The 21,937-nt window shown below is 48.9% G+C and overlaps 5 non-coding genes across 5 annotated transcripts; 3 read left to right on the plus strand and 2 right to left on the minus strand.

Annotated features, from left to right (window-relative positions):
• Nucleotides 1-2,397: 2,397 nt before the first annotated feature.
• LOC148642705 (U1 spliceosomal RNA) lies at nucleotides 2,398-2,567 on the minus strand. Its single transcript, XR_015929148.1, has one exon. It is a non-coding gene; the product is annotated as a U1 spliceosomal RNA (small nuclear RNA).
• Nucleotides 2,568-10,383: 7,816 nt separating this feature from the next.
• Nucleotides 10,384-10,502, plus strand: LOC148642706 (5S ribosomal RNA). Its single transcript, XR_015929196.1, has one exon. It is a non-coding gene; the product is annotated as a 5S ribosomal RNA (ribosomal RNA).
• A 5,468-nt stretch (nucleotides 10,503-15,970) lies between these two features.
• On the plus strand, nucleotides 15,971-16,087 carry LOC148642707 (U5 spliceosomal RNA). The gene has a single exon (XR_015929328.1). It is a non-coding gene; the product is annotated as a U5 spliceosomal RNA (small nuclear RNA).
• Nucleotides 16,088-19,223: 3,136 nt separating this feature from the next.
• On the plus strand, nucleotides 19,224-19,305 carry trnas-cga (transfer RNA serine (anticodon CGA)). Its single transcript has one exon. It is a non-coding gene; the product is annotated as a tRNA-Ser (tRNA).
• A 2,202-nt stretch (nucleotides 19,306-21,507) lies between these two features.
• On the minus strand, nucleotides 21,508-21,581 carry trnat-agu (transfer RNA threonine (anticodon AGU)). Its single transcript has one exon. It is a non-coding gene; the product is annotated as a tRNA-Thr (tRNA).
• Between the last annotated feature and the right edge of the window lie 356 nt (nucleotides 21,582-21,937).

A 21,937-nucleotide genomic window follows, 5' to 3' on the forward strand; every position in this document is an offset into this window, starting at 1 on the left:
CAGCACTCTGGAAACATTTCGGGGCTGTCGCGTGTTTATTTCAGCACGTAAAGCGCACCGGTCCAACACGTCGGCCGGGCGCGCGGCGCCTCCGCCCTCTTATGGCCTTGCGGCGTCAGAGCAAGAGGCTCCATCTCGCTGCCCTTCTGCTGTGTTGCAGGGCCCCGAGAGGGAACCTGGAGCGCGCAATTTGTGGGGGGCGGGGGACCGCGTTTGCGCTCTGCCCCCGGTCTCTTGCGCGAGTACTAAATCTCACGGACAGGGGGGCCTCGTCATTGATTGTTACAGGTGAGACGGGGATTAGGAGGAGACCCCGACTGATGGGTAAAGGGGAGCACTAACACCAGAGGGACACCCCCGGCGTCTCTTTTTGAGAGACGCCCTGGGGTTTCCTAATGGCCAAGGAGGGTCGGGACCTCGGTTTGACGCCTCCCCCGAAGGACGGCGCCTGTTTGTGCAGCAGAGTGTCGCCATCAGGAGGCTGGGGCGTAAGAGAGCCACACAGCCCGCAGGGTGAGCGCTCCCTGCTGGTCCCAGTCACATCTCTTGCAGGAGCAGCAGCAGCCGGAGCTTTTCCGGGGGGGAATCTCCCATCCGGGTGCCGGCCAGGCTCACACCTTCACTGTGGCTGTGGAGGTGTGGTTTGTAAGGGCCCAAACTAGGGTTAGGGTTAGGGTTGGAAAACAACCTGGATTTTTTTAAATGCCTTTACTGTGCTCTAGGATGCATTTGAAATGCAGGAAAAGTGTTGGTTTGTTGTTTCCTTGATTACGAATTTTTACCAATTTTGCAGTTTTTTCTACTCCATATACTGTACATATCAAAATGATGGTCAAGATTGGAGATTGTGATAATACACTTTCTAAATGCTAAACTCTCTTAATTATTGCATGTCAAAAGCAAATTAAAAGGATAGTTTTAGCCAGACATTGGTGGTAATTGCAATCCTTACCTTTTTAACCTAGGAAACAGTTTGGTTTTATTTGCAATTTCAGCAGCAAGTAAAGAAAAAGATCTGGATATCTGAAAGTTTTTCACAGGTGACACATTAAAATACTTTAAATGTGCAACTTTGAATGTTTCTGGTTGATTTGGAGTCATCTGGGTTACATTTTGGGCACTGTATTTGTAGGCAAGGTTGTGGAGGTGTGGTTCGTAAGGGCCCGAACTAGGGTTAGGGTTAGTGTTGGACAACACCTGGATTTTTTTAAATGCCTTTACTGTGCTCTAAGATGCATTTGAAATGCAGGAAAAGTGTTGGTTTGTTGTTTCCTCGATTACAAATTTTTACCAATTTTACAGTTTTTTCTACTCCATATACTGTACATATCAAAATGATGGTCAAGTTTGGAGATTGTGATAATACACTTTCTAAATGCTAAACTCTCTTAATAATTGCATGTCAAAAGCAAATTAAAAGGATAGTTTTAGCCAGACGGTGGTGGTAATTGCAATCCTTACCTTTTAAACCTAGGAAACAGTTTGGTTTTATTTGCAATTTCAGCAGCAAGTAAAGAAAAAGATCTGGATATCTGAAAGTTTTTCACAGGTGACACATTAAAATACTTTAAATGTGCAACTTTGAATGTTTCTGGCTGATTTGGAGTCATCTGGGTTACATTTTGGGCACTGTATTTGTAGGCAAGGTTGTGGAGGTGTGGTTCGTAAGGGCCCGAACTAGGGTTAGGGTTAGTGTTGGACAACACCTGGATTTTTTCTAATGCCTTTACTGTGCTCTAGGATGCATTTGAAATGTAGGAAATGTGTTGGTTTGTTGTTTCCTCGATTACGAATTTTTACCAATTTTGCAGTTTTTTCTATTCCATATACTGTACATATCAAATTGATGGTCAAGTTTGGAGATTGTGATAATACACTTTCTAAATGCTAAACTCTCTTAATTATTGCATGTCAAAAGCAAATTAAAAGGATAGTTTTAGCCAGACATTGGTGGTAATTGCAATCCTTAACTTTTAAACTTAGGAAACAGTTTGGTTTTATGTGCAATTTCAGCAGCAAGTAAAGAAAAATATCTGGATATCTAAAAGTTTTTCACTGTTTTGACATGTCTGCACTGGTACAGAACCGAGCAATCAGAAAACGTGTGAAACTGTCTTTAGACTCAGCATATAGTACCGAGGCCCCCCATGACCAAATAAAGGCTAACCTCGATAATCAGCCTAAAGAACGCAGACTACAGCAAAACGACTGACTTTGAAAAGGGAATGAACGTCCGGAAGGAGTAGTGGAACCAGCTTGAGATGCTTCTCCGGACCCCTAACTAAAAGCCAGCGAGAACCAGCAGCGGCGTCCACTCCTGTCGAACCGGGATCCTTCCGCAGCCACGCAGCTCGTGGTGTCCTAACCCTCCCATATCTGATTTTGGACCAAGCACATCAGGGGAGAGCGCGAACGCAGTTCCCCACTACCAGAAAGTATGCAGTCGAGATTCCCACATTTGGGGAATTCGCAGGGGTCAGCACAGCCGGAGTGCAATGGCCGGGCCTCGCCCTGGGTGAACCGATTTCGATTTTTAAGAACTTTATTTTCTTTTCACAAAAAAATACAGGAAATCACAAATCAGAAAGCTTTACATTAATATACATACTTAAAACAGTATATATGATCACATCTCATTACATTTTGACACGGTAACAGTTACATAGCAACAATTTTCTTTTTTTCTGGTGCAAATCACATTCTTTATTTAAACATGATAATGTTTTTCACAGTTTCTTGAGATGTTGACCTATGCTCTCTATTTCCCACTGATTTTCTGCTTCCTCCCTCCCTTCTCTCCACAGATCTCTGAGGTAATAGTTCTCTCGGGTGATGAACAGGGCCAGGCTACCTGCTGCCTTGACTGGGACCTCGATGCCTTTGAACAGCCCCATGTTCCTCACTCTCCACAGGGCGTCTTTCCCACTGTTCACCACGGCCCAGATCCTGTCAAACACGTCAGGAGGAAGCTTGACAGGAGAGATGCCGTATCTAACGAAAGCAGCGGTCAGGGTAAATTGGGGCGAGAGAGCCTGCAACCAATCTTCAAACTGGGCCCAGAAGGCCTTAGCAAAAAAGCAGGACCACAGGAGATGGGTCACAGTCTCCTCCTCGCCGCAGCCCACCCTAACGCAGCGAGGGCTGGGGGTGAGGCCCCTACGGTACAAGAAAGTTCGTACCGGTAAGCACTGGTGGACGACACTCCAGGCTAAATCTCTGTGAATGTTGCACAGAAATTTAGAGGATGTGTGTTTCCACACCTTCCTTGTTTGGGCTGATGTTAAAATGCCCACAGGGGTCTGCCTATTGTTCTGGGGTGCTACGAAATCTTCCAGTTTTTGGACGCTGACATCTCGGAGGGGAATATGGCCAATTGGGTGAGATCTTAGAAAACTTTTAACTGTCCCATAAATTGCAGGGCATGTGTCAGAGAGTGGGACGTCCAGCTTGGGTCTGACACCCCACACTCTGAACACCTCCCTACCTACCCAGAGCCTGGAAAAATAAGTCCAGGTACGCGCTGCAGGTGCTGTTGCAAAGCCTCTCAGCACAGAGGCCAGGAAAATGCACAGCAGCTTCGTAGCAATATCTGGGACAGACTTCCCCCCTGAGGGTAGCGGCCTGTACATTATTTCCCTTCTGAGTCTTTCCTGCTTCCCACCCCATAGAAATTGAAACATCAATCTCCTCAGCACCGCCGCAACACGGTGTGGGATTGGGAAGGTAGAAGCCAGAAAATTCAAGACAGGCAAGAGCTCGGCTTTGATGACCAGCACCTTCCCTGTCATGGTGAGGTCTCGGTCCTTCCATTGCATCAGTTTTTTGTTTAAGATTGGCAATTTGTTCTGCCAATTTACTGTTCCCATCTCTTCTCCAAAATACACCCCCAGGACCTTAATTCCCTTCTCTTGCAGCCTGAGATCATGTCCTTCTTTTGGCTCCCTCCAGTTCTGATAAAAAATCTCACTCTTAGATGTGTTAATTTTTGCGGAGGAAGCCAAAGAGAACCGATCACAGCACTGCAGAGCTCTGCTAATTGAGGCATTGTCAGAGAGGAGCAGGGTGACGTCATCCATGTATAGAGATGTCTTTACCTCTCCTCCCCCACTTCCAGGCACTGGTATCCCATTAATGGCCTGATCCTGGCGCAAGGCACAGGCTAAGGGCTCCATAGCCAAAACGAATAACAAGGGGGATAATGGGCAGCCCTGCCTCACCCCTGAACAGACTTCAAAGGTGCGTGATCTATTGCCATTAACCATGACTCTGCTGTTGCTACCTGTGTACAGCAGGTTAATCCACTTTCTCATGATGGGGCCAAACTTCATGTGCTCAAGTACCGATGTTAAGTACTGCCGGTTTAGGCGGTCAAAGGCCTTTTCTAGGTCTACACCTAAAATGCACAGAGGGAGGGAGCGATCCTCAGAGTACAGACAGACATCCCTCAACAAGGCCAGGTTGTCGCTCATCAGGCGTCCTGCTATCCCACAAGTCTGTTCTTTCCCTACCAGTGAGGCCACTACATTTTGTAGGCGCAGGAAAAGGGCTTTGGACAGGATCTTAGTGTCCACGCCTAACAGGCTGAGGGGTCTCCAGTTCTTTATGTCATTTTTTGCTCCTTTCTTAAACAAGAGAGAGATAGTGCCTTCTCTTAAGGAGTCAGGCAGCAATTCTGTCTTGTAGCTTTCCTCGAATAGGAGCAGTAGCGGATCCTGAAGCAGATCCCAAAAGGTGCAATAAAATTCTTTAGGGAGCCCGTCAGCACCCGGAGTTTTCCCCTTCTGTAAGCTCTCCATAGCCTGTCTCAGCTCTTCTACTGTCAAATCCCTCTCAAGTACTTCCCTATCTTCTTCACTCAAAATGTTTTCTAGCTTTGAGGTAAAAAAATGAATATCTTCATCCTTTACCTCTGTAGAGCTGTACAGTCTTGAGTAGAAGGCCTCGGTGCAGGAGAGGATAGCACTCGGCTCTGTTCTCTCTCGTCCCTCCTCATCAACTACACTTTCCATGACAGTCTTGGAGCCTACCACTTTCCTGAAAAAGAAGCGAGTACACTTCTCATTTTCTTCCAAGAACTGCACTCTGCTTCTTAACAGCACTCCTCGACTACTTTCTTCGGCTATGCTCCGGATGTCCTTTTTTAAAAGGGCGATATCCTCGAGCACATCGAAGCCACTGTGCAGCATCGTGTAGAGACGCTGCAGCTGCCTCTGTTTCCTGGCTAGCACTCCTCTCCGTCTGGCAGCAGCCTTCCTTCCCTCAGCCATGAAAAAGGCCTTTGTCCTCACCTTCACCTCCTCCCACCACTCTCCTACTGACCCGTACAGACACTGCAAGGACAGCCACTGTGATAGTTTCTCCTTGTAGCGGGAAACTACCCCCTCGTTCTCTAGCAGCTTTGTGTTGAGTTTCCAGAGGCCTGGGCCAAAGACAGTCCCGCCCTGGAGTTCCACTCTACACCCTAAAGCCTGATGATCTGAGAAGAAGACAGGCTGAAGAGTGACCCCAACAACTTTCACTCTCTCTGAGACAAAGCAATAGTCAATTCTGGAGCTGCTATTCCTCCCTGACCATGTATATCCTGCTGTTGTGGGATATATACATCTATATGTGTCTGAGAGTTTAAAGTCTTGAACTAAGTTTTGCAGGGCCAGTGAGCTGGAATCCAATTTTATCGGCGAGCTAGACTGCCTGTCTGTGTGCTCTAAGATACAATTAAAATCCCCTCCCACTATCACGTCTGTGCTGCATAACAATAGGGGGGAGAGTGCCTTGAGTAGCTCCACCCTTCCTCCTACGTCAGTAGGGCAATACACATTGATTAGCCGCAGGTTAACGGTCCCCCATTCCACATCCACACACAGCAACCTGCCATCTATGACCCTCTGAATACTTTTCAATTTGAATGCCCATCCTTTGAAAAGAATGGCCACGCCAGAGGCTCTGTTGTTATTGTCCCCTGACCAAACAGAAGGCCCTTTATCCCACCTATCTTCAAAACTTTTATACCTCTCTTGATAGGCTAAAGCACACTCCTGCAACATCAACACATCTCCCTCTCTCTGCTGGAGGTAATCAAAGACAGACTGGCATTTAACTCTGTCATTGATACCTCTTGTGTTAAGAGAAATTATGTTAAGAGCCATATTACATAAGAAAGTGGAACCAGTCTTTACAAAACACATTTCTCTTCGGTCTCACCTGTTACCTTTTTCTTTTTCTTTTTCTTCTTACCAATTTCCTGCCAGCCATCCTCTGAATGAGCCTTCATCAGGGTGGCAGCAGTAAAAGCGTTCACAGAGTCCATTTCAAGGAAGGGGGTAGAGGGAGGGGTGGAGAGGTTCCAGCTGTCCCCATCGCCATGCTCTCCTTCCTCCTCGCTCGGGGAGAAAACAGAGTCATTTTTTCTTTTCCTCAAGTCCAGCTCCTGGGAGCACTGAGGGGAAAGGGGTGCAGCCGATGCACCAGTCTCCTCTTCCCCCTCACCCACCAGCTGCTGCAGATCCTCCGTGATGGACTGGATGGAGGAGAGGAGGGCATCTGTAGCACTTGCAGAGTCTGAGAAAAGCAGCTCCGCTGAATCCTGGGTATCCTCGCTGGACCCGCTCCACCGGGGGACCCCACACTGGCCCTCGTTCTGAGGAGCAGGAGTGGGGGAGGGGTCCTCGCTGTTCTCGGGGGTTTTCAAACCCTCGTGCTTGTCTGGTGCAGTCTGCGGTTGTGGGGGCGTAGTGGATTTCTCTTCCACCAGCCCCGGAGCCACAGCAGGACTGATCCTGGCTGGAGGCTGAGAGTCTTTGTCCAACAAGGGTTCTTTGTTTGACTTGTTGTTTGCTTTGGATTTTCGGGCCGGTTTGGCTGAAACAAGCACTGCCTCATCCTTTCTCATTTTGAGTTTATTGGCGTAGGCGTGAGGGCAGTTCTTAAAAACATGTCCTTCCGAGCCACATAAATTGCACTTTGGCAGCATTGAACAGTCAGAGGCTAAATGTCCCTGTTTGCCACAGGTCTTGCAGCATTTCACAGTGCAGGACGATGCCAGGTGTCCCACAGCACCACAGCGCCGACACACCTTTGGTTGTCCCACATAAAACACATAGCCATTGCAGGCGCCCAGCCGGATTGTAGAGGGCAGGTGCCTTAAGCCTCCATTTACGCTGTCCGGTAGCAAGCGAACCTCGAATTTCCTTGCTCCTGTTTTTATACCATCAACATCTCTAACCTCAGTTCCATGGTGGACGGTGCAGTACTGGTTAAGCCAGGTGTGAATGTCCTCCGTCTTTGCCAGTTCCGAGAACATAACAACATGCACCGTTTTCCTCTCTCTCTGTGTCAGAGGCTGCAAGTTGATCTTCTCAAGTGCAGGAACTTTGCCTCTTTTTGCCTCAAACACATCCACGCATTGTTCAAACAGAGGATAGGTAGCAAATACAACCTCAAATGCTTTCTGACCTGGGAGAGCGAAGATGAAATCCAAGTGCCGAGGTTCAAAGCCAAGTTCCTTCTGTAACACTTTTCTGCTGAACTGCATACGATCCATGAAGAGGTCATCCAAGAGCTCAAAACGTACAGCATTCTTACGGGATCCAAAGGTTGCCATTTCAAAAACCGCAAATCGAACACTGCTTCCAACAAAAGAAAAACAATCCAACTACTCCACCTACAGGCTGATCAAGGTATCTCCCCTGCCAGGTAAGTATGAGTTGTACAGGCCCCTGCAAGCGGCCTGCACCCACAGCACAAATCGCGCAGCCTAGGCCACCTCCTCGCCCCGCACGCCACCGCCTCCTGCTGGGCCCACTCTTTCGCACACTCACACGCCACACTAACACTCAAAAGTGTGGGCAAAACGAGAAAACGAGCGCGCCATTTCCTACACATCTGCAGTCGCCGTTGCGCATTCGCAGCATGTCCCGGGATGCAATTCGGCCTCATTTGCATAACTCCAGACCGGCAGATCGCAAAGCAAGCTCGCGACGTGCGCCTGCCACACACCGAACAAACCTTTTCAGCAATTTCCAAAAAACGGGCCTGCTCGCCTGCCCACAAGGCTCCGTCTCTTACCTGCTCTCCAGAGCCTGCTGCCTTCTGTGCTTTTCTCTCGGCACCGCTGCAGCGCACACAACTCCTGCAGCGGGAGGGGGGGAGAAAGTTCCTGCGCTCCGCCGCAGGGAAGGCTCGCTCCGTGCGCACACGTCCTTTCGATGCCAGTCCAACAAGTGCTCCACATTAGCTGCGTCGGGGCTCCGGCGTGTCGCACCTCACCTCACCTCACCTCGCACTGCCCCCTCCTTGAATGTCTGCCGCTGGGCATGCCCCGCTCTCCTCCGCCTTATCTTAATGCGTGTGAGCACCGACAATGGCCACAATGCCGGGGAATGGCACCTGTAAAGTGTTAATTGGGGCACAGGAACAGCCCGTCTCGTCTCGGGGGGGCCGGCTTCAGAGACAATACAGCAAACACAGTGGGGCGCGGGAAGAAGACGACACCACACATGCGGGTACATTCAGCTCCGGCGGGAACGAGACATTTGTCGGTCTTTTCAAGTGCCGAGAGCCAAGCAATCCTTCACTTGTATCGTTTCTCCCCGGTGACTAGATCTGGCCCTGCGACTCTCGACTTGGCTCAACCCGGGGCAGCCCAGCAGGTGTGAGCCTGGCCGGCACCCGGATGGGAGATTCCCCCCCAGAAAAGCTCCGGTTGCTGCTGCTCCTGCAAGAGATGTGACTGGGACCAGCAGGGAGCGCTCACCCTGCGAGCTGTGTGGCTCTCTTACGCCCCAGCCTCCTGATGGCGACACTCTGCTGCACAAACAGGCGCCGTCCTTCGGGGGAGGCGTCAAACCGAGGTCCCGACCCTCCTTGGCCATTAGGAAACCCCAGGGCGTCTCTCAAAAAGAGACGCCGGGGGTGTCCCTCTGGTGTTAGTGCTCTCCTTTACCCATCAGTCGGGGTCTCCTCCTAATCCCCGTCTCACCTGTAACAATCAATGACGAGGCCCCCCTGTCCGTGAGATTTAGTACTCGCGCAAGAGACCGGGGGCAGAGCGCAAACGCGGTCCCCCGCCCCCCACAAATTGCGCGCTCCGGGTTCCCTCTCGGGGCCCTGCAACACAGCGGAAGGGCAGCGAGAAGGAGCCTCTTGCTCTGACGCCGCAAGGCCACAAGGGGGCGGAGGCGCCGCGCGCCCGGCCGACGTGTTGGACCGGTGCGCTTTACGTGCTGAAATAAACACGTGACAGCCCCGAAATGTTTCCAGAGTGCTGTGCACTGGAGGTTTTTGTCTGGTGAAGACTTGCCTGGTGCTCCTCCGTGCAGATTGTTTGTCCTCCTCCAGTGCGGGACGAGCCAACACAAGGGAGCGCATTCGCCAACATCCAGGCACGCAATGCGATTTGGAAAGCAGCTCCTTCAGCTCCGGCGGGAACGAGACATTTGTCGGTCTTTTCAAGTGCCGAGAGCCGAGCAATCCTTCACTTGTATCGTTTCTCCCCGGTGACTAGATCTGGCCCTGCGACTCTCGACTGGGCTCACCCCCGGGGCAGCCCAGCAGGTGTGAGCCTGGCCGGCACCCGGATGGGAGATTCCACCCCGGAAAAGCTCCGGTTGCTGCTGCTCCTGCAAGAGGTGTGCCTGGGACCAGTAGGGAGCACTCACCCTGCGGGCTGTGTGGCTCTTTTACGCCCCAGCCTCCTGATGGCGACACTCTGCTGCACAAACAGAGGTCAAACCGAGGTCCCGACCCTCCTTGGCCATTAGGAAACCCCAGGGCGTCTCTCAAAAAGAGACGCCGGGGGTGTCCCTCTGGTGTTAGTGCTCCCCTTTACCCATCAGTCGGGGTCTCCTCCTAATCCCCGTCTCACCTGTAACAATCAATGACGAGGCCCCCCTGTCCGTGAGATTTAGTACTCGCGCAAGAGACCGGGGGCAGAGCGCGAACGCGGTCCCCTGCCCCCCACAAAGTGCGCGCTCCGGGTCCTGCAACACAGCGGAAGGGCAGCGAGAAGGAGCCTCTTGCTCTGACGCCGCAAGGCCACAAGAGGGCGGAGGCGCCGCGCGCCCGGCCGACGTGTTGGACCGGTGTGCTTTACGTGCTGAAATAAACATGCGAAAGCCCCGAAATGTTTCCAGAGTGCTGTGCACTGGAGATTTTTGTCTGGTGAAGACTTGCCTGGTGCTCCTCCGTGCAGATTGTTTGTCCTCCTCCAGTGCGGGACGAGCCAACACAAGGGAGCGCATTCGCCAACATCCAGGCACGCAATGCGATTTGGAAAGCAGCTCCTTTCCAAAGAGTTGCACACGAACGATCCTTCAGTCCCGCTCGGGGGGCACGGAACCCCCGCCACACACAGCTTCAAATAGCGAGTCAGGCGCCGGGGCTTTCGCTTATGGCCACACCACCCTGAACACGCCCGATCTCGTCTGATCTCGGAAGCTAAGCAGCGTTGGGCCTGGTTAGTACTTGGATGGGAGACTGCCTGGGAATACCAGGTGCTGTAAGCTTTTGCTCTCCCGGCCAGCAGGGGTCGCCGTTGGTGCCGTAGGCTTTGGGAGGAAAACCTGCAGGATGGAAAGGTGATCTATAGCCTCATCTCTAAAGATGTTTTGTTGCTGTGGCATGTGTGTGACCCATATTCAAAGAAAAAAAACCCGTCTGTAAAACGAATATCGAAGCTGCCTCTAAATCGATTTCGATTTTTCGATTTTTAAGAACTTTATTTTCTTTTCACAATAAAATACAGGACATCACAAATCAGAAAGCTTTACATTAATATACATACTTAAAACAGTATATATGATCACATCTCATTACATTTTGACACGGTAACAGTTACATAGTAACAATTTATTTTTTTCTGGTGCAAATCACATTCTTTACTTAAACATGATAATGTTTTTCACAGTCTCTTGAGATATTGACCTATGCTCTCTATTTCCCACAGATTTTCTGCTTCCTCCCTCCCTTCTCTCCACAGATCTCTGAGGTAATAGTTCTCTCGGGTGATGAACAGGGCCAGGCTACCTGCTGCCTTGACTGGGACCTCGATGCCTTTGAACAGCCCCATGTTCCTCACTCTCCACAGGGCGTCTTTCCCACTGTTCACCACGGCCCAGATCCTGTCAAACACGTCAGGAGGAAGTTTGACAGGAGAGATGCCGTATATGACGAAAGCAGCGGTCAGGGTAAATTGGGGCGAGAGAGCCTGCAACCAATCTTCAAACTGTGCCCAGAAGGCCTTAGCAAAAAAACAGGACCACAGGAGATGGGTCACAGTCTCCTCCTCGCCGCAGCCCACCCTAACGCAGCGAGGCCCCTACGGTACAAGAAAGTTCGTACAGGTAAGCACTGGTGGACGACACTCCAGGCTAAATCTCTGTGAATGTTGCACAGAAACTTAGAGGATGTGTGTTTCCACACCTTCCTTGTTTGGGCTGATGTTAAAATGCCCACAGGGGTCTGCCTATTATTCTGGGGTGCAACGAAATCTTCCAGTTTTTGGACCCTGACATCTCGGAAGGGAATATGGCCAATTGGGTGAGATCTTAGAAAACTTTTAACTGTCCCATAAATTGCAGGGCATGTGTCAGAGAGTGGGACGTCCAGCTTGGGTCTGACACCCCACACTCTGAACACCTCCCTACCTACCCAGAGCCTGGAAAAATAAGTCCAGGTACGCGCTGCAGGTGCTGTTGCAAAGCCTCTCAGCACAGAGGCCAGGAAAATGCACAGCAGCTTCGTAGCAATATCTGGGACAGACTTCCCCCCTGAGGGTAGCGGCCTGTACATTATTTCCCTTCTGAGTCTTTCCTGCTTCCCACCCCATAGAAATTGAAACATCAATCTCCTCAGCACCGCCGCAACACGGTGTGGGATTGGGAAGGTAGAAGCCAGAAAATTCAAGACAGACAAGAGCTCGGCTTTGATGACCAGCACCTTTCCTGTCATGGTGAGGTCTCGGTCCTTCCATTGCATCAGTTTTTTGTTTAAGATTGGCAATTTGTTCTGCCAATTTACTGTTCCCATCTCTTCTCCAAAATACACCCCCAGGACCTTAATTCTCTTCTCTTGCAGCCTGAGATCATGTCCTTCTATTGGCTCCCTCCAGTTCTGATAAAAAATCTCACTCTTAGATTTGTTAATTTTTGCGGAGGAAGCCAAAGAGAAACGATCACAGCACTGCAGAGCTCTGCTAATTGAGGCATTGTCAGAGAGGAGCAGGGTGACGTCATCCATGTATAGAGATGTCTTTACCTCTCCTCCCCCACTTCCAGGCACTGGTATCCCATTAATGGCCTGATCCTGGCGCAAGGCACAGGCTAAGGGCTCCATAGCCAAAACGAATAACAAGGGGGCTAATGGGCAGCCCTGCCTCACCCCTGAACAGACTTCAAAGGGGCGTGATCTATTGCCATTAACCATTACTCTGCTGTTGCTACCTGTGTACAGCAGGTTAATCCACTTTCTCATGATGGGGCCAAACTTCATGTGCTCAAGTACCGATGTTAAGTACTGCCGGTTTAGGTGGTCAAAGGCCTTTTCTAGGTCTACACCTAAAATGCACAGAGGGAGGGAGCGATCCTCTGAGTACAGACAGACATCCCTCAACAAGGCCAGGTTGTAGCTCATCAGGCGTCCTGCTATCCCACAAGTCCGTTCTTTCCCTACCAGTGAGGCCACTACATTTTGTAGGCGCAGGATCTTAGCGTCCACGCCTAAGAGGCTGAGGGGTCTCCAGTTCTTTATGTCATTCTTTGCTCCTTTCTTAAACAAGAGAGAGATAGTGCCTTCTCTTAAGGAGTCAGGCAGCAATTCTGTCTTATAGCTTTCCTCGAATAGGAGCAGTAGCGGATCCTGAAGCAGATCCCAAAAGGTGCAATAAAATTCTTTAGGCAGCCCGTCAGCACCCAAAGTTTTCCCCTTCTGTAAGCTCTCCATAGCCTATCTCAGCTCTTCTACTGTCAAATCCCTCTCAAGTACTTCCCTATCTTCTTCACTCAAAACGTTTTCTAGCTTTGAGGTAAAAAAATGAATTTCTTCATCCTTTACCTCTGTAGAGCTGTACAGTCTTGAGTAGAAGGCCTCGCTGCAGGAGAGGATAGCACTCGGCTCTGTTCTCTCTCGTCCCTCCTCAACAACACTTTCCATGACAGACTTGGAGCCTACCACTTTCCTGAAAAAGAGGCGAGTACACTTCTCATTTTCTTCCAAGAACTGCACTCTGCTTCTTAACAGCACTCCTCGACTACTTTCTTCGGCTATGCTCCGGATGTCCTTTTTTAAAAGGGTGATATCCTCGAGCACATCGAAGCTACTGTGCAGCATTGTGTAGAGACGCTGCAGCTGCCTCTGTTTCCTGGCTAGCACTCCTCTCCGTCTGGCAGCAGCCTTCCTTCTCTCAGCCATGAAAAAGGCCTTTGTCCTCATCTTCACCTCCTCCCACCACTCTCCTACTGACCCGTACAGACACTGCAAGGACAGCCACTGTGATAGTTTCTCCTTGTAGCGGGATACTACCCCCTCGTTCTCTAGCAGCTTTGTGTTGAGTTTCCAGAGGCCTGGGCCAAAGACAGTCCCGCCCTGGAGTTCCACTCTACACCCTAAAGCCTGATGATCTGAGAAGAAGACAGGCTGAAGAGTGACCCCAACAACTTTCACTCTCTCTGAGACAAAGCAATAGTCAATTCTGGAGCTGCTATTCCTCCCTGACCATGTATATCCTGCTGTTGTGGGATATATACATCTATATGTGTCTGAGAGTTTAAAGTCTTGAACTAAGTTTTGCAGGGCCAGTGAGCTGGAATCCAATTTTATCGGAGAGCTAGACTGCCTGTCTGTGTGCTCTAAGATACAATTAAAATCCCCTCCCACTATCACGTCTGTGCTACTTAACAATAGGGGAGAGAGTGCCTTGAGTAGCTCCACCCTTCCTCCCACGTCAGTAGGACAATACACATTGATTAGCCGCAGGTTAACGGTCCCCCATTCCACATCCACACACAGCAACCTGGCATCTATGACCCTCTGAATACTTTTCAATTTGAAAGCCCATCCTTTGAAAAGAATGGCCACGCCAGAGGCTCTGTTGTTATTGTCCCCTGACCAAACAGAAGGCCCTTTATCCCACCTATCTTCAAAGCTTTTATACCTCTCTTGATAGGCTAAAGCACACTCCTGCAACATCAACACATCTCCCTCTCTCTGCTGGAGGTAATCAAAGACACACTGGCATTTAACTCTGTCATTGATACCTCTGGTGTTAAGAGAAATTATGTTTAGAGCCATATTACATAAGAAAGTGGAACCAGTCTTTACAAAACACATTTCTCTTCGGTCTCACCTGTTACCTTCTTCTTTTTCTTTTTCTTCTTACCAATTTCCTGCCAGCCATCCTCTGAATGAGCCTTCATCAGGGTGGCAGCAGTAAAAGCGTTCACGGAGTCCATTTCAAGGAAGGGGGTAGAAGGAGGGGTGGAGGGGTTCCAGCTGTCCCCATCGCCATGCTCTCCTTCCTCCTCGCTCGGGGAGAAAACAGAGTCATTTTTCCTTTTCCTCAAGTCCAGCTCCTGGGAGCACTGAGGGGAAAGGGGTGCAGCCGATGCACCAGTCTCCTCTTCCCCCTCACCCACCAGCTGTTGCAGATCCTCCGTGACGGACTGGATGGAGGAGAGGAGGGCATCTGTAGCACTTGCAGAGTCTGAGAAAAGCAGCTCCGCTGAATCCTGGGTATCGTCGCTGGACCCGCTCCACCGGTGGGGGCCCCACAATGGCCCTCGTTCTGAGGAGCAGGAGTGGGGGAGGGGTCCTCGCTGTTCTCTGGGGTTTTCAAACCCTCGTGCTTGTCTGGTGCAGTCTGCGGTTGTGGGAGCGTAGTGGATTTCTCTTCCACCGGCCCTGGAGCCACAGCAGGACTGATCCTGGCTGGAGGCTGAGACTCTTTGTTCAACAAGGGTTCTTTGTTTGACTTGTTGTTTGCTTTGGCTTTTCGGGCCGGTTTGGCTGAAACAAGCACTGCCTCATCCTTTCTCATTTTGAGTTTATTGGCGTAGGCGTGAGGGCAGTTCTTAAAAACGTGTCCTTCCGAGCCACATAAATTGCACTTTGGCAGCATTGAACAGTCAGAGGCTAAATATCCCTGTTTGCCACAGGTCTTGCAGCATTTCACAGTGTAGGACGATGCCAGGTGTCCCACAGCACCACAGCGCCGACACACCTTTGGTTGTCCCACATAAAAAACATAGCCATTGCAGGCGCCCAGCCGGATTGTAGAGGGCAGGTGCCTTAAGCCTCCATTTACATTGTCCGGTAGCAAGCGAACCTCGAATTTCCTTGCTCCTGTTTTTATACCGTCAACATCTCTAACCTCAGTTCCATGGTGGACTGTGCAGTACTGCTTAAGCCAGGTGTGAATGTCCTCCGTCTTTGCCATTTCCGAGAACATAACAACATGCACCGTTTTCCTCTCTCTCTGTGTCAGAGGCTGCAAGTTGATCTTCTCAAGGGCAGGAACTTTCCCTCTTTTTGCCTCAAACACATCCACACATTGTTCAAACAGAGAATAGGTAGCAAAAACAACCTCAAATGCTTTCTGACCTGGGAGAGCGAAGATGAAATCCAAGTGCCGAGGTTCAAAGCCAAGTTCCTTCTGTAACACTTTTCTGCCTAACTGCATACGATCCATGAAGAGGTCATCCAAAAGCTCAAAACGTACAGCATTCTTGCGGGATCCAAAGGTTGCCATCTCAAACTGCAAAACAAACACTGCTTCCAGAAAACAAGAAAACAATCCAACTACACCAACTACAGGCTGATCAAGGTATCTCCCCTGCCAGGTAAGCCGAGAGCCGCAGGCGATGAGCCCGGAGCTGAACGGGCCCCACTGGCTCGTTTGTAAGGCCAGGTGCATTGCCAACCACGACCGGCAGGGCAGAGGGCTTGAAGGCGGCCTGGGCTCCTGCAGCTGTCCAGCCACGCACTCTGGTTTCTCTTCATCTCGTACAAATCTTTTGCCTTTTACTAAAGATTTCCATAGAGAGGAGCATGAATGAGTTCCATACAATTTTTGTGCTTCCCTGCCTTCGGGTGGGGCGCAGCTGGGCTGGTCAAAGAGAGAAAACAAAACCGCTCACAATCGCTCTTACAATGCAGTAAGTAGCACAGGCTACTTAGGGAGTAGGCTGATGTGTTTAAAAACAACCAGCGCCAGGCAGGAGTCAAACCTCCAAACTCCTAATCCATAGTCAGACACATTATCCATTGCACCACTGACCCTGGTGTGACATTGCAGGACTGTAACCCAGTGAGCTTAGCACTGCAACTAGTAAAATATTACCCCCGGTCCATTCTTTTCCAAAAGTGAGAAACACCTGTTTTCTACATTTTGTCTGTTTTAAAATCATATCTCTTTAAACCAAACCAAGAGTTTGTCTTTTGCACTGATATTCTGATTCATTTCGATTTCAAAGAAAAAAAAACATTACCTTCCAAAGCATCATAAAATTGTCCCTTCCTCCAGACTCTACTTCTCTCTTGTAGTAGTACAGCAGACCTTTCCAGGTGAGCAGATCACAGAGTCCGAAATGAGCTTCCTCCATCAAGCAAAGTACCTGAACATGACTCTGTCATCATAAAAGCGCCCCTTTAATAAAGAAATTAAATCCGAAATCAAGAGGGCAGTTGCCTACTGAAGTTCAAGAAGTCATAAATTTTAACCTAGCAACACATTAAAGGCTGCATCTATACAAGTACGATTCTAGAAATGCTCACCAGATTACGTTTTAAGAAAGAACTGCGCCTCAGGTTCCGCCGAGATCTTAACTCGGATGGCAGGATTCAGAGTCTGGAGTGTGGAATGATGGCGCACGGAGGGTCCACATACTGTGGATCCCTCAGTGATCTTCCGCGTGTTCAAACCGCCAGCGTGTGACTCCCCTGTCCCCGTGACCTCATTGCTCTGCTCTCGCCTCTGTGCAGCTGTGCCCGACTCATGGTAAAGTGGAAAAAAATATGCCCTCAACGTGAGATTTACACTGGAGTGAGGATAGTTGTTACCTTCTTATCGTTGAAATGGATGTATGTGATATGGCGACTAGGTTCTTCTCCATTAGCAGGCTTAAGGTTAAAGAAAAAAACATTGCTGACTTCTTTTTTTTTTGCCAGCTGCGAGCGCTGATTAGCGAGGTTAGTATTTCATATTTTGCAAGTTGCATCCATTTTAAGAAAAACAAGTCGTTCAAGACAGGAAATGAATACTTGCATTTAATTAAGTCTAGACGTATGTGGTTGTCCATAATGACCAGTTCTGTTCGAGAACACAGAACAAAAAAAGGCACCACTGGGATTCAGACCCAGGATCTCTTGTTTACTAAGCAGGCGCTTTAACCAACTAAGCCACGGCGCCCTGGGAGTGCTGTCTTTTTGCAGCCACTTGGACACACCACTCAGACACATCTGCATTCGGTGTGTGCTCCGCCTGCTCGCTGAGCAAGTTGCCACCTTTACATACAATAGCAACATCGACACCAAGAGAAAGGATGACAAATGGCTTTTATCTGGAACTTTTCATGTCCAAGGAGCTCAATGTGCTTTCTGTGTACAACAGGGCCACTGAACTCCACACTGGCCACTGAACCACAGTAGTGGCTTGCTGGCTTGACATCTCCCAAGGAAAATGTTGAAATCGCATGTGGAACAGGAAAATGACCCTCGAGTATGAGGGAAAAAAAAGAAAAAGATCAACTGGAGTGCGCCAACCCATGTCAGGACAGCCCAGTTTTGTTGACGAGGTGGCCGAGTGGTTAAGGCGATGGACTGCTAATCTATTGTGCGCTGCACACATGGGGTCGAGTCCCATCCTTGTCGCTCTCCTTGTCTGACACTTGTGCCCGTTCGGTGTTGGCCCTCCTGTTCTTTGCTCCGGTACTAGAGCCGTACATTTTCTAGTGGTGGCTGAACATGGTATAGTAGGCTAACATCGGTATCGAGCAGTGACAGTAACAGTATTTACATGCCCGTGCTGCCAAGTGGCTCTGGGTTGATACCGCGTTTTCACTTACTTGCAACGCAAACAGAAAAAGCGATTTTTGACAGTCTCTCGAGAGACTGCACTAGGTGTTTAGGGATAGACTTTGTCAGTTCCCCCTGGGATGATGGCCTCTCAAATAGTTTGTGATTCCTCTAGACGTTTATACAGTAGAAGCCTGCTTCGTGGCTTAAATCCAAGCTAATGTAACGAGTTAGAGGTCTGATGCAGAACTGCGAATTCAATGAACGGGAACAGTACAGTACATTGCACTGTATGTGTGAGGAAAGCTGCCCCCTTCTGTCCTTGTCGACCGAACAGAGGACTGTAAAGGATACCGCCAAGAAACTTTAGGATGCTGGTTGGAATACAGCTCCAAAGAAGCCCCTTTGGGTGTTATGTCATCAAAAAGTAAGAACAGCGACTCTCCCTTTGATCAAATGCGCAACAGAGCTGTTTTCCGTGGAGCAGGTTTCAGACCCGTAGACCTGTTTTATTTGTAGGGCAGGGCGCATTCCCAAATGCGAATCTCCTGTTTTAGAAATGCTTTGGGCGGCGTGAAGTGAAAATAAGAAATGGACTCCAGATGCACATGGAAGCAATCAAGTGTTTCATCCGAGCTGTTTCAAAGACTGCTCAAGAGCTTTCCTTTCACAGAGGCACAACGATTAATGATGGGGGTGCACCCTTCAATGCGCCTTACGACTCTAGGGAGTGATTGAGACGATTCGTAGCGTGTGCTAATTTCCCTCTATTCCCCGTGTTGCAGTAGTAGGATGACGTAAATTCCTGCTTCGACACGTAATGGCATTATAATCAAGTGCAAGAGCTGAGGGCTTTAGTTTTGTTTCGTTTTCCATGGCGTTTGTAAGCACGCAAATCAAAGGCAATTCCTGTGTCTAACAGGAATGTAAATGCTTTTGAAAGTGCAGTGTGGTGCAGCTTGTAAAATCCTTATCCACATTTGTGGTTTGTTGCTGTTTTTTTTGTCTGCCAAAACTGCATTTTGACATCCGGACGGGGAGACTTTATCATTTGAACGTGAAGCCAGCCTTAAACCCTCTGAGGCGTGTCTGTCTGCCGGCACGTATTTTGTCAAAGGTATTTATTTTTTTTTAACGGAGAGCGACTTTGAAAAGGTTTCCGCAGCCACGTCGCACTCCGTGTTAGATTAAAGGAGGAATGCGGCGATGGCGAACTCGCTGTAGTCGTGGCCGAGTGGTTAAGGCGATGGACTCGAAATCCGTTGGGGACTCCCCGCGCAGGTTTGAATCCTGCCGACTATGGCGTCTGCCGCACGTCTCCTTATGCCTGCGCGGCAAAGGCGAAGTGCCGCTTCTCCTTTCCTGGTACTATAAAAACGCTAAATCGCTTGGCCCCGCTGCCATGGAAATGAGTTCTTCAGATAACCACACATCTTGCGTTCGCACCTCTGGTGTTGTACTTATGCCTTTGAAAACCTAATGAATAAAACTGAAAGAACCGACACAATATATAGGTGCTCGTAAAGCACGCAGTAAAGAACTGTTAACAGCAAGGGTTTCAGTGGGTTAACTGAGGAGAAGGCGTGATCGCTAATTGTTGACATTGTATTTGGTGTTAGAAACATTCTTACTGTGCATGACGTGGAACAAATGTAGCCACAGAAATTGCATTACGCTTTCATGTATGCTATTGCAGACACCAACGTTGCCTAGATAGAAAACCGAAATAGCCGTGGGTTTGCTTGCTGGTCTGAAGGATCTCTCTTCGAATCTCTATCATTTGTCAATGGAAGTAAAAGGCGCTGCAATCTCATACGTTCAGAATTAAACCCGCAGCTGTTGTTCGACTTTATTTCTTGACTAATTACAACTTAGTGTCGCAAGAGCAGTTACATAAACTTGTCTGGTATATTTGAACACAAATGCCGTTCTTCAATTAAAACTAACAGTACATTGTCAGGGACATTCAGTTCTATACAAACAAGAGACAGACAAGAGAATATTTCTACCTTTCATGTGGACTACGTGTTGACTTAATGATCGGAATAATTGAAAAGTTCGGGTTCACAGCCGATGCAGTGCGTGCTAATTAGAACAACAGCAACGCTGAGCTCTCAGCACCGTACTGAGCCCAGGTGATTTTCTAAAGCTGTCAGGTGCAGTTCATTTACATGAAGGAAATCTCTTACTGAGTACGATTACAATGCAGTAAGTAGCACAGACTACTTAGGGGAGTAGCCCGATGCGTTTAAAAACGACCCGAGCCAGGCAGGAGTCAAACTTACAATCTCCTGATTCGTAGTCAAACGCGTTATCTATTGCGCCACTGGCCGTCGTGTGACATTACAGGACTGCAACCCGGTGAGCTCAGCACTGCAACTAGTAAACTATTACCCCCGGTCCATTCTTTTCCAAAAGTGAGAAACACCTGTTTTCTACATTTTGTCTGTTTTAAAACCATATCTCTTTAAACCAAACCAAGAGTTTGTCTTTTGCACTGATATTCTGATTCATTTCGATTTCAAAGAAAAAAAAACCTACCTTCCAAAGCATCATAAAATTGTCCCTTCTTCCAGACTCTACTTCTCTCTTTTAGTAGTACAGCAGACCTTTCCAGGTGAGCAGATCACAGAGTCCGAAATGAGCTTCCTCCATCAAGCAAAGTACCTGAACATGACTCTGTCTTCATAAAAGCGCCCCTGTAATAAAGAAATTGAATCCGAAATCAAGAGGGCAGTTACCTACTGAAATACAAGAAGTCATCAATTTTAACCTAGCAACACATTAAAGGCTGCATCTATACAAGTACGATTCTAGAAATGCTCACCAGATTACGTTTTAAGAAGGAACTGCGCCTCAGGTTCCGCCGAGATCTTAACTCGGATGGCAGGATTCAGAGTCCAGAGTGCGGACTGATGGCGCACGGAGGGTCCATATACTGTGGATCCCTCAGTGATCTTCCGCGTATTCAAACCGCCAGCATGTGACTCCCCTGTCCCCGTGACCTCATTGCTCTGCTCTCTCCTCTGTGCAGCCGAGCCCGATTCACGGTAAAGTGAAAAAAAAGATGCCCTCAACGTGAGATTTACTCTGGAGCAAGGATAGATGTTACCTTTTTATCATTGAACAGGATGTATGTGATGTGGTGACTAGGTTCAATTTTGTATCCTCTTTAAAAGATTAAGGACTGGGGTGAGCGTGATTTACCACCCTTTCGGCTAAGAACCCGACGTGCGCACCGTTTAAGCTGCATAGACTCGGTCGTTTAACTCTTCTCCATTAGCAGGGTTAAGGTTAAAGTAAAAAAACATTGCTGACTTCTTTTTTTTTTGCCAGCCGCTAGCACTGATTAGCAAGGTTTGTATTTCATGTTTTGCAAGTTGCATCCATTTTAAGAAAAACAAGTCGCGTTAAAGACAGGAAATGAATACTTGCATTTAATTAAGTCTAGCTGTAGGCGGTTGTCCATAATGACCAGTTCTGTTCGAGAACACAGAACAAAAAAGGCACCGCTGGGATTCGGACCCAGGATCTCCTGTTTACTAGACAGGCGCTTTAACCAACTAAGCCACGGCGCCCTGGGAGTGCTGTCGTTTTGCAGCCACTTGGACACACCACTCAGACACATCTGCATTCGGTGTGTGCTCCGCCTGTTGCCACCTTTACATACAATAGCAACATCGACACCAAGAGAAAGGATGACAAATGGCTTTTATCTGGAACTTTTCATGTCCAAGGAGCTCAATGTGCATTCTGTGTACAACAGGGCCACTGAACTCCACAATGGCCACTGAACCAGTGGCTTGCTGGCTTGACATCTCCCAAGGAAAATGTTGAAATCGCATGTGGAACAGGAAAATGACCCTCGAGTACACACATCCACAACCACACATCTTACGTTCGCGCCTCTGGTGCTCTACTTATGCCTTTGAAA

The sequence above is a fragment of the Lepisosteus platostomus genome, chromosome 22 (assembly GCF_059453375.1).
Source record: "Lepisosteus platostomus isolate fLepPlt1 chromosome 22, fLepPlt1.hap1, whole genome shotgun sequence".
Taxonomy (NCBI): Eukaryota; Metazoa; Chordata; class Actinopteri; order Semionotiformes; family Lepisosteidae; genus Lepisosteus; species Lepisosteus platostomus.